Source organism: Sceloporus occidentalis, unplaced genomic scaffold (assembly GCF_023333645.1).
Source record: "Sceloporus occidentalis isolate IW3139 unplaced genomic scaffold, rSceOcc1.0.p SCAF_1, whole genome shotgun sequence".
Lineage (NCBI taxonomy): Eukaryota > Metazoa > Chordata > Lepidosauria > Squamata > Phrynosomatidae > Sceloporus > Sceloporus occidentalis.
In genome coordinates this window covers 163150442-163161168 of record NW_028316981.1, presented here as the reverse complement: position 1 = coordinate 163161168, position 10727 = coordinate 163150442, and positions in this window count along the sequence as shown.

Here is a 10727-nt window from a genome sequence, read left to right as displayed (position 1 = left end):
ACTTGGTCTACATCTTCTTAGGCCACATATGTCAGAAGCAGAAGAGAATCCTCTTCTTCCATAGATAGAATTTGTCACATACAGCTGTTGACTCATGCTCAAGCCGTGAAAGATAATATTGGTACTGAAAACGAAAGGAAACCCTGAAGCTTATGCTTTATATCTCTTTGCAATATCTGGGCTTGGTTGATTCAAGGGAGGAGGGGGAAACCATAATGTGAGACCTTCCTTTGGGTTAGGTTTTGCCTGCCAGCAATAAATGCCATTACAAAATAGCAAGGAACCATTGAGAAAAAAAATCACAATGAAAAAGTAAGGGATATATATGTAGGTGTATATTTAAAATGCTTAGTTTGCATATTCAGTAAGCAGAAGACATTATACATTTTAAGGATTCTTGCCATCTAAATTAATTATAGTATGGGAGTCTTGTACCAGAATTTCCTGTAGGTTTGTTTGGTGGGCTGATATGTTCCCAAAGCATATTATGTAATGCTGATGACATTATCTCATTGGAACTTCATGACGAATCTTCTCCCTCTTTGTCTGAGACCTGGATATTATGCTAATTCTGTATTTTAACAGATCTTGAAAAATTACTTTTTTGAGCTACCACTCCTATAATCTGCCAGGCAGTATACCCACTTCTTCCATACTCTACATTTGGGCATGCTAATATTCTTAAGAGCCAGCATGGTACCTCATGTTAAAGCAAGCCCTGAAAGGTCTAACATTCAAAATGGGGCAACTGCAGAAACAAGGGGACTCATTCTCCTGTACTCCTTGTAGAAAGAAAACACTTGATTCTAAGTGCTAGCTGGGTGAGTCAATTCCAGTTCCAGTTCCACTTCATCCCACAGATGAAAATCAGGACATGTGTGGCCAAGCAACCTTAGAGTGCAGTCAAGATGGTAAATTTTATCAACGAGGAAGAATATGTAAGCTAAGAGATGCTGCAGCAGTTTGCTTTTGCCTGAGCCTACTGGGAAGGGCAAATTTCCCCTCCCCTCTTTTCCTCTGCTCAGTTAGTTACTACTTTTGCCCTTTGAACTCAGTCTGTAGCAAGAGAAGTAAGTTGAGGACAAAGGGAGGAAAGAGAAGCAGGGAAGAGAAACAGGGACATTTTAAAATCAATTGAGAAAAGGGAAATGACAGGATATTAATCAGGACTGTCCCTGCCAAATTAGGACTGTTGGAGGGGATAATAATAATAATAATAATAATAATAATAATAATAATAATAATAATTTATTTTTACTCTGCCTATCCATCCAGAATCAAGGTGGCTTACAATAAAAATCACCCCAACTTTCCAAGCAAGAATAACAGCAATGAGGAAACCAAGCTGACCCTTACATTGCTTGAAAAAAAGAAGATGAAAAAGGATGAGGAGGCTGTAGAAGCAGCAGAAAACTGGTTTTTCCCTTCCCTGTTTGAAAGAACACAGGCTCCCACTACTTGTAGTCCGGGGATTGCCAAACAAGAGGAAAGAACATCCTCCTGGCTCCATCCATCAACAGCTGAAGAAACAAGAAACTAGAGCTACAACTTGCTATTCCAGCAAGAGCAGCAGTAAAGGGAAATGCACCTGGCCCCAACAGGATACAAACACTGTTTACATCTCATTACCTTGTTCTAGGCATTGAAAAACTAGTCTCCGTTTTGTCTCTTCTTGCCATTCCTTTCCCCTTACCTGGTTTATTTGAAGTGTAAGCCTAATGGCAGGGGCTCTGGGAGACAATATTAATTTGGGAAGTAGGATAAAAAGGGGAAAGACATTAAACAAACAAACAAACAAACAAACACACCCCACTTTGGGCTTGTCTACATGATAAAAATACTCCTCATTCTGTGCAAATAGAATGTGATACTGCCACATGTGATCTGGAGTATTTCAGCCTTTTAGGGATGAGGGAGGACTACACAAACTCCTTAGAAAAAGGCTTTGCAGTTTTTACTGCAAGTATCCATAAGGATGCATGTTATAGACCATGTGCCCAGCCATCTGCTCCAGATGAATTCAAATGGCTGTGCATTTTCAGAAGAGAGAGGATGAGTAAGTGTGAATAGATGCAAATTTGCACAGGAAAGTGAAGATAATTAAACATCAGTGCAAATGTGCAAAAGCCTGCAGGAATTCACATTAGTCTTTCACCTGTAGACCAGTTCCTAGCCATGAAGTTGAGTCACTCTTTCTCCTATTAACTCTCCCCCCCCCCCCCTCCAGTGTTGTTTATAAGGATAAAACAGAGAATAAGGGGAACTGTATAAACTGAACTTCTTGGAGAATGGGTGGGATATGCATGTAATAAACGAATGCATTGCAATCGAGTATGTAATAACATTACAGTTGGCCCTCCATATCCTCATAGTATAATTTTAAGTTGGGTATTGACATTCCTCCTTTCTTGATTGTCCTGTAGATATCTAAATTTAATCCTGTTTTTTCCCCATTCCAAATAAATGCTGCAAGTTGCTTATTCCAGTCTTTAAACGGTTTAATGTTTGTTATTATTGGTAGATGTTGAAATAAAAAAAGAATCTTAGGTAATATCATCATCTTAAAAGCAGAGATTCTATCTAACATTGACAGTTGTAAATTTTTCCATTTTTTCAATTGGAGTTTTATTTTCTCCCAAGTTTTTTTTGCAATTATTTTGAAACAGATCTGAATTTTTATTAGTGATTTCAATACCTAAATACTTAGTTTTCTTTACTATTTTTAAGTTTGCTTGTTTTTCTAAATCTCTCTTTAATTTATGATCCAAATTTTTGGTTAAGATAACGGTCTTATCCATATTGATTTTTAATCCAGTTAATTTCCCAAATTCTTTAATTTTTGTTAATAATACATTTACATCTTCAATAGGATTGCTCAATGAAATCGTGATATCATCCACGAATGCTTTAATTTTAAATTTGGTACCTTTGATTTTAATCCCTCTTATATTTTTATCTTCTCTTATTTCAGTCAAAAGAAATCCCAAAATCATAATAAACAGCAGCAGAGAAAGAGGGCACCCTTGCCTAGTAGCTTTAGCTATAGTTATTTCATCAGCTTTTTCTCCGTTGATAATTATCCGTGTGTATTGTTTATAATATATTGCTTTCACCCAGTTTTTAAAATTTTCTCCAACATTAAGAAAGTCAAGACCAACAAACAAAAAAAATCCCAGTTTATATTGTACAATAGCTTAGAATCTCTGCAGAAGAGGGTTTTTGTTGTTGTTGCTGCTGTTGTTTTTGGTGGAGACAGAGGAGAGAAAGGGGAGGGAGCAGTAGGTGGAAGAAGAACTGGGAAATACCTCAGAAAGTGATAAATCTGTCATATCGGATATGTGCTAGCAAGAAATGAATTTGCTAGCAAGAAATGAATTTATGTTCAGAAAAAGGAAGCACAGTGCAACATGACTAGAAGATGCCCTCCAGTGGACTTCTGTCAAGTTTGTCTGCATTAAATGTAATGCAAAAATATCCTTGGAACTCAGTTCAAGGTCTGCCAAAACTGATGGGAACCAAAATGAGTTGAACCAGAAGCACTGGTTTCTTTGATGTCAGAACACACACACACACACACACACACTTGGAATTCATCTTCACTGTCTGCTTTTTCTTTAAAACAAAACACCAGGCTTCTTACCACTATGAGACATCCAGGAGGCAACCAGCCCCCTTTCTCCCCATTGAAGCAGCAGATGCTAATCTGAGGATTATCACTCATGTGTGAAAAGAGTCAACACATACTACGAGAGCAAAAATGTTGACAGATTGGGCATGTGTCAATCGGCAACCTCCACTGGGAAGATATTTGTGATATCATGTGAACCATCCCTCCAGGGATGCTCCTCCACAACTCTCGGAGGATACACACACACAAAAAGATTTCCCAACTTGTTCTCTTTCCTGACAAAGCATACAATTATGCAGTTATTACATACTTATGAAAAAGAAAAGGGGGTTAAAGAGGGAAGCAGGTAGAAATAAAACAAGTTCTCAGACAAGAAGTCAGCTTTTCTGCCCTCCTCTGTCTGGAGATGAATGTTTTCCATTTTTCAGTAGATGGCTACAGAGAATAGACAGACTACTTAACAATGCAGGATGACAGAGATTCCTTTTCACATATGCATTTTAAAAGCTGAACTACATTTTGAGAACACAAGGAACAACCCATCTTTTATAGGAGAGTTCTTCCTTTATTTCCTTGCCTCCTGAGCATGTGTAGAACACAGTGCTCCAAGCTATTGTATAAGCAAGATGCTCCTGTGTTACCCCCTTTTTCTAGGGAAGGGAGATCAGAGTATGGAAGTGATTAGTTATGAAAAACTATTGACTTGTAATTCATCCTTTACCTGAACAATGAAGGTACAACTACATCAACTTTTGATTTTAACTTAACAAAAAGAAACTGGGAAATTTTAAAATCAGATTAAAAAGTGGGATGATAGAGGATTAAGTGGGATTTAACCTGCCTAATCAGGACAGTAGAAGGACATGAAATTTATTCCAAATAGGCAGTATAGATGTGAATAATAACTGCTTTTCATGCTACATTCTTTCTGCTGTGGTATTTTGATGATACCTTGGATTTTATAACATAAGGTCATAATTTGCCTTGCAAGGATGGTTTACTGATCTCTCTCTGTCTCTGGCTGCATCTGCCTGGCAGCCTTCCATAGAATTAATGCAGCTGACACTGCTTTAACTGCCATGAATCCTTCATATGGAACCCTGGGATTTGTAGTTACTGTGGCACCAGACCTCTCAGTCAGAGAAGCTAATGCTCTCACAAAACTACAGACATCATAATTCCATAGCACTGAGCCATGGTAGTTAAAGAGGTATCAAACTACATTAATTCTGCAGTTCAGACAGCATCTCTCTTTAAAGCATAGGATCTCTGCTTCCCCTTGTCAATGCATATACAACTTCAGGGCCTCCTCTGTTCTTCGATCCCTTTCCTTATAAGTTTGAAAAAAGCAACAATGGCACAAAGGTTTTGATGGGGGGGGGGGCAGTGGCAGCAAAAGGAAGGCCTTTCAGTGCTGGTCTTCTTCTGCTTACATCACTGGGAGCTCAATGGGACCCTATGTGGTGTCATATTATCTCTATGTTGTTCATCCACTATCACAACATTGCTGTCAGCCAACATATATAAAGTGAGATCCATAGCTTTGTAAGCAAGGAAGAGAAAAATGTTTTTGAGACTTTTACCTCCAGGGGCAATTTTAATTCTAACCTTTACTCAACTTGTCAATGCACGTTCCTACTTTCCCCCTAGGTGGCGATAGTCATTGGCTAGTCTACTGTTTTACCAGCATGGTTGAATTTTACTTATCTTGTTTGGTTGGTTATCTAAACATATCTCACATGTTGTGTAAAACGGTCAAACACCATCAGCATCATAGTCTGTCCAACAGCTATATTCATCCCAGAATCATAGAGCTCAAAGCATAGAGTAGACCATCTAGCTCCACCTTGGGGTTAATCCACAAAGACCAGAGCTGGAGCACCCCTATAGGTGGCTTTCCAACCTCTTTTTGAAGACCTCCAATAAGAAAGAGCCTCTACCACTCCAGGTGCTTGCTTCCACTACTGAACTGCTCTTACTATTACACATTTTCTCCTCATTTTCAGTAAAATATACCTCCCTAACTCAAACTTGTTAAATCTGGACAGCCAAGAATAGGTTTTCCTGCTCTTCTATGTGACAGCCACGTAGCATATTGTGAAAGTGATCACCTGTCCTCCCCTCCGCCGCCACTTCTCCCAGCACTATACAGAAAATTCCTTCAGCCTGTTTTTCCAGGACTTGTCTTCTCTATTCCTGACTACAGAATACTGATGAATTCTGAATTATCCAGTATTTGGAAATCCAAAATACTCTAAAACTCAAAATTGTCCACATGGGTGGCAGAGATAGTGATATCTTGGCTTTCTGATGGTGAATTCCTAGAAAGAGTAAGAAAAATTCTCAAGTGAACAGTGGTGTTGTCTACACTGGTGGAAAACCCCATACTCAGAGTCCAAGTAGACCACAAGTTGAACATGAGTCAACAGTGCGATGCGGCAGCTAACAAGGCCAATGCGATTTTAGGCTGCATCAATAGAAGTATAGTGTCTAGATCAAGAGAAGTAATAGTGCCACTATATTCTGCTCTGGTCAGGCCCCACCTGGAATATTGTGTCCAGTTCTGGGCACCACAATTCAAAAAGGACATTGAGAAACTGGAGCGTGTCCAAAGGAGGGCGACTAAAATGGTAAAGGGTCTGGAAACCAAGCCCTATGAGGAACGCCTTAGGGAGCTGGGAATGTTTAGCCTGGAGAAAAGAAGGTTAAGAGGTGATATGATAGCCCTGTTTAAATATTTGAAGGGATGTCATATTGATGAGGGAGCAAGCTTGTTTACTGCTGCTCCAGAGACTAGGACCCGGAACAATGGATGCAAGCTGCAGGAAAAGAGATTCCACCTCAACATTAGGAGGAATTTCCTGACAGTAAGGGCTGTTCGACAGTGGAACACACTTCCTCGGAGTGTAGTGGAGTCTCCCTCCTTGGAGGTCTTCAAACGGAGGCTGGATGGCCATCTATCGGGGATGCTTTGATCTGGATTTCCTGCATGGCAGAGGGTTGGACTGGATGGCCTTTGCGGTCTCTTCCAACTCTATGATTCTATGCAGTTTCCTGGTCCATACTCCAATAATGCCACCCATACTGTGGTGAGTTCAGAGCAACCCAGAAGAGCAGCCCTACAATAGTCATGCATCCTATTGTGCATAGTATTCCTAGCCATACAGCCATGTCCTCATCACCAATTCTAATTTTCCAGGGAAATGTGAGATAAAAGGAAATCATTTTTTTCTTCAGATTTTTGGAGAAAAGCCCTGCATTGCCTGTGAATCCTAAGGGAAGCTGGGTGCCTGTGTCGCCACTATGAGGTAAAGGTTTGTATATGATCTTTTAATTAATTTAAATGTTTTTAATGTTTAATGTTTTAATTATATAAATTGTTTAATTGCACTTTAAATAACTCTTATAGTTATACTTCTATTAATGACTTTCAGAAGACCCACTTTAAGAAGGAGAATTGTGATGAAGATGCTGTTGTAAGCACAGAATTTCCTTGAGAGAGCTGATTTATTCTGTGTGCATTTACATTGTTAATGTTGTGTGTGCACAGATATCCATGCAAATTGGTTTGATCAGTAATGTCAAGAAAGACCCAACATTTTTTAAAAAAATAGGAAGGCTGCTGATGTACCTCTGTACCACTCTGGAAAACAGATTATTTCATTTCTTTCCCCAGAGTCCAAGGAAAATTGTATCAGTCTCTACCAAAATAATGTCCCTGTGTGAGATAGCCAGAAAAATGCAAAAACAGGAGTGCATTCATGCAGAACCTATGCAGAGGAGGAGCAAATCCCAGATGCTATGTAATGGCATTTATTCTTTAAATATCCAGTGTGTTTCATCCTATCATATTTGGAGACCTTCTTCGGGTGTTAAAATAAGCAGAAATTTCTCTCAGTTATCTTCCCACCGGAGAAACAGGCTGAAACATACCACTTTTAAAAATAATGATCTTCTCTCTCCCTTAATAGGAGCTTGAAAAATCATTAGGTCTTTTCTGCATAGAAATATTATTTTCTGCACTTAAAATGGGATTTTCTGTGCAAAACATCCACTTGCACATTTTACAAAGAATAAGTCCTGAGCTGTGAAGAGTCTCCTCAGTCCAGGATTCTTCTTGCCAGTGTTTCTTGACACTCAAAAATACTTTTCCTGTAATTTGGTCCATTGATCTATAAGCTTAGAACATTGATGTCTGCCGACGTAAGACTGAGATCAACAAAGCACACACAGCAGAGTTTTTATAGCTTTATTTTCTGAATATCTGCCACAAAACCACCACACTTCCATCTATATTTCCCCAAGTTCAGGTGTGGATTCATATTACAGCATAGCTTACATGTAAATTTAGCAAACAGAACCAGCTAGGGCTGCTGTCCTGCCCCTTACCTGTGGCACACCTGGTCTCAATCAAGCCTCCCATAATTTAAGCATTAAAAAAGGGATAGATACTGCACATTTAACATACCCCTAAAAATATTGTTAATCCTACACAGAACAGATCCATTGAATCAATGGAATTTACCCAGGGTTGCCAGATTAAAAACTGGATAGGGTCCCTGTAACTTAAATAGCTGTGTAGAAGACAGACTTTCAGCAGGTATTGCTTGTCACACAACCAGGTAACAAGCAACACTTGAATTTCCCTCTACTGCACAACCATTAAAAATACAAGAGTCATTTCCAGTTTTCAGTCCTACAATCTTGGATTTACCTGTTGAATCAATAGGCTACCCAGTTGGGACTAATCAATTGGTTTCAGTCTACAGTGTCTAACTTAACCCTCAGCCACTTCACATTAAAAATAACCCTATGAAACAAGATGATTTAGAGATGCTGGCCATCATCCTGTTGGGAAGTAAAGAACGCATAAGCACTATAGTTCCAGTGCTACAAAGTAAATCCCAATCTCCTCATTCTGCATTTACCAGATAGCAGCTGCTGCAATTGAGGGAGGTCTGTTCCCTTATCATTCAGGAAGCAGCTGGCCAACAGTCCTCTCCTGCAAGTGATCTCTGGTATGACAAGCGGAGGAAGGATCGTGTTGCAATTCTTCCTCATGGTAGAAATCAAGCTTGTGAAGTGGTACCAGCAGCCAACTGCTTCCCAAGTAACAGGGAAACTGACCCCCATCAATTGCAGTGGCTGCTGTCCAATAATTACAGATTTGGGGATGCTTACAAGTCCTAAGTATCCCCTAAACTAGGGGATATTAAGGATCATGACTGCAAAACAGTCACAAGTAAATTACACACTCATAACTGCCCAACACGGTTCCAGCCACTGTCTCTTTGCAGGACAGAGAGGAAGGTGAGAATAATTTGATAAGTGACAGGTAAGCAATAGAATATTCACTACATACATCTATATTATCATATATTGAGTTGGGCACACAACTCAGATACCCAGGTATCCTTTGTCTGAGATATCAGGAAGTGATATTCATGATGGTTGCCACAGAGATGTTTTCCAAAATGGTATCTTCCCTTGGAAAACTCCTGCAGCAACCCCAACTGTAACTTTTTTATTTTTATTTTTTGCACCTGAGGATGACTTTGCATCTCCTGGGGTTCTTGTTTTCTGTGTGTATGTGAATGCATGGGCATGTGCACTTTTTCCATGCCCCAACAGCCAATGTTCACACGAAGCTGATTTCAGAGCATGCTGTATGAAACTGTCAATGTTATAGCTCAGATTTTTCTGAGGGGATGCCATCTTTGGCAACACTCACACCTTTGGGGCAACAAACATAACTTGTAGATCCATCCACACTCTTGTTGTGATGTTTAGAATCAGGGTGTACAAGATGTGTGTATGTGTGTGTTTAAAGAATCAGAGCCAAACCCAAATGAACACCCTAATACCTAGAGCCCACCTGGACTTTTCAAGACTGTTGTCATGAGAAGGGGAGTTCGAACCAAGCTTATGTTTCCCTTTGAGGTTTAGAATTTTAGAGGAAAAGTGATGCACTCACACAGTAGAAACAATACAGCTTGACACCACTTTAATTGCCATAGCTCCATCCTACAGGATCCTGGAATTTGTAATTGGCACCAGCACTCTTTTGCAGAGAAAGCTAAAGACCTTGTAAAAGTACAAATCCCAGGATTTCATAGGATGGTGCTACAGCACTTAAAAATGCATTCTTTCTACAGTGTCGATGCAAGAATTCCCAAAATCACAGAAAGTGTCTACAGAGTAGGGGATACAAAAGTCCATACTGCAGAGATTTGCAACATCCTAACTTGCAACACCCAGAAAGAGCAGGCGGAAAGTGCATCTTGTTCAACCCTGCTCATAGAAGTGGAGTCACATGAGAGGGGAAATATTTGGACTGAGCATAGATCGCTTGTCATTGGCAACTTTTTAAAACCAGTTAGCTTGATGCATAATTGTTGTTCTTTCCACTAGCAGACAGGGGAAATACACACCCTCCCAACCAAACAGGGCCTAGACTTTATCTGATGGTACGGCAGTGCCTTCCATACCCCACTTGGCAGTGCTTCCTGGTGCTGGAAGCTTCCAGTTTTGGATCTGCATCCCACTTCCTCCATGATGTTGACAGACCTGCCAATACCAGTAGAGCTCACAGTAGACCCATTAACCAGGGATACTGAAGCTGCTGCTAAACTGGAATTATTGTTGTCATTGTTTTTATATTTATTTGTATCCCCCCTTTCCCCCAGTTTGGGACTGAAAGAAACTTACATCAGTTAGAACAAACATAGCTAAAAATTCTTCAGGCAACCCCCCCCCCCCCCCCCCGAAGTTTGTGTAGATTTTTTTTCTTTTTTATCATATTTTTCAAACGGGTAGAAACTGTATAGATTCTGGTGCTTATGTCTCCGCTAGACACATAATTCTTGGTGGGAGAAAAAGCCCCCCAATGGAAAACCAAGCCCCTAGAAGCCTCAGGAAGGGATCACATTTCTCCATTGTAAGGCATTTGCCCCATACATTTTATTTGGGGGCAAACATATTTCCAATTCAAGATTTGAAATAAAGGGTGAGTGTGGCTGCAGAAATCTGAGGAAGAGTGGAAACTGGGGAGAGTGACTGATAGACCCTCTACTGATGTCCATCCCATTCTAGAAAATGA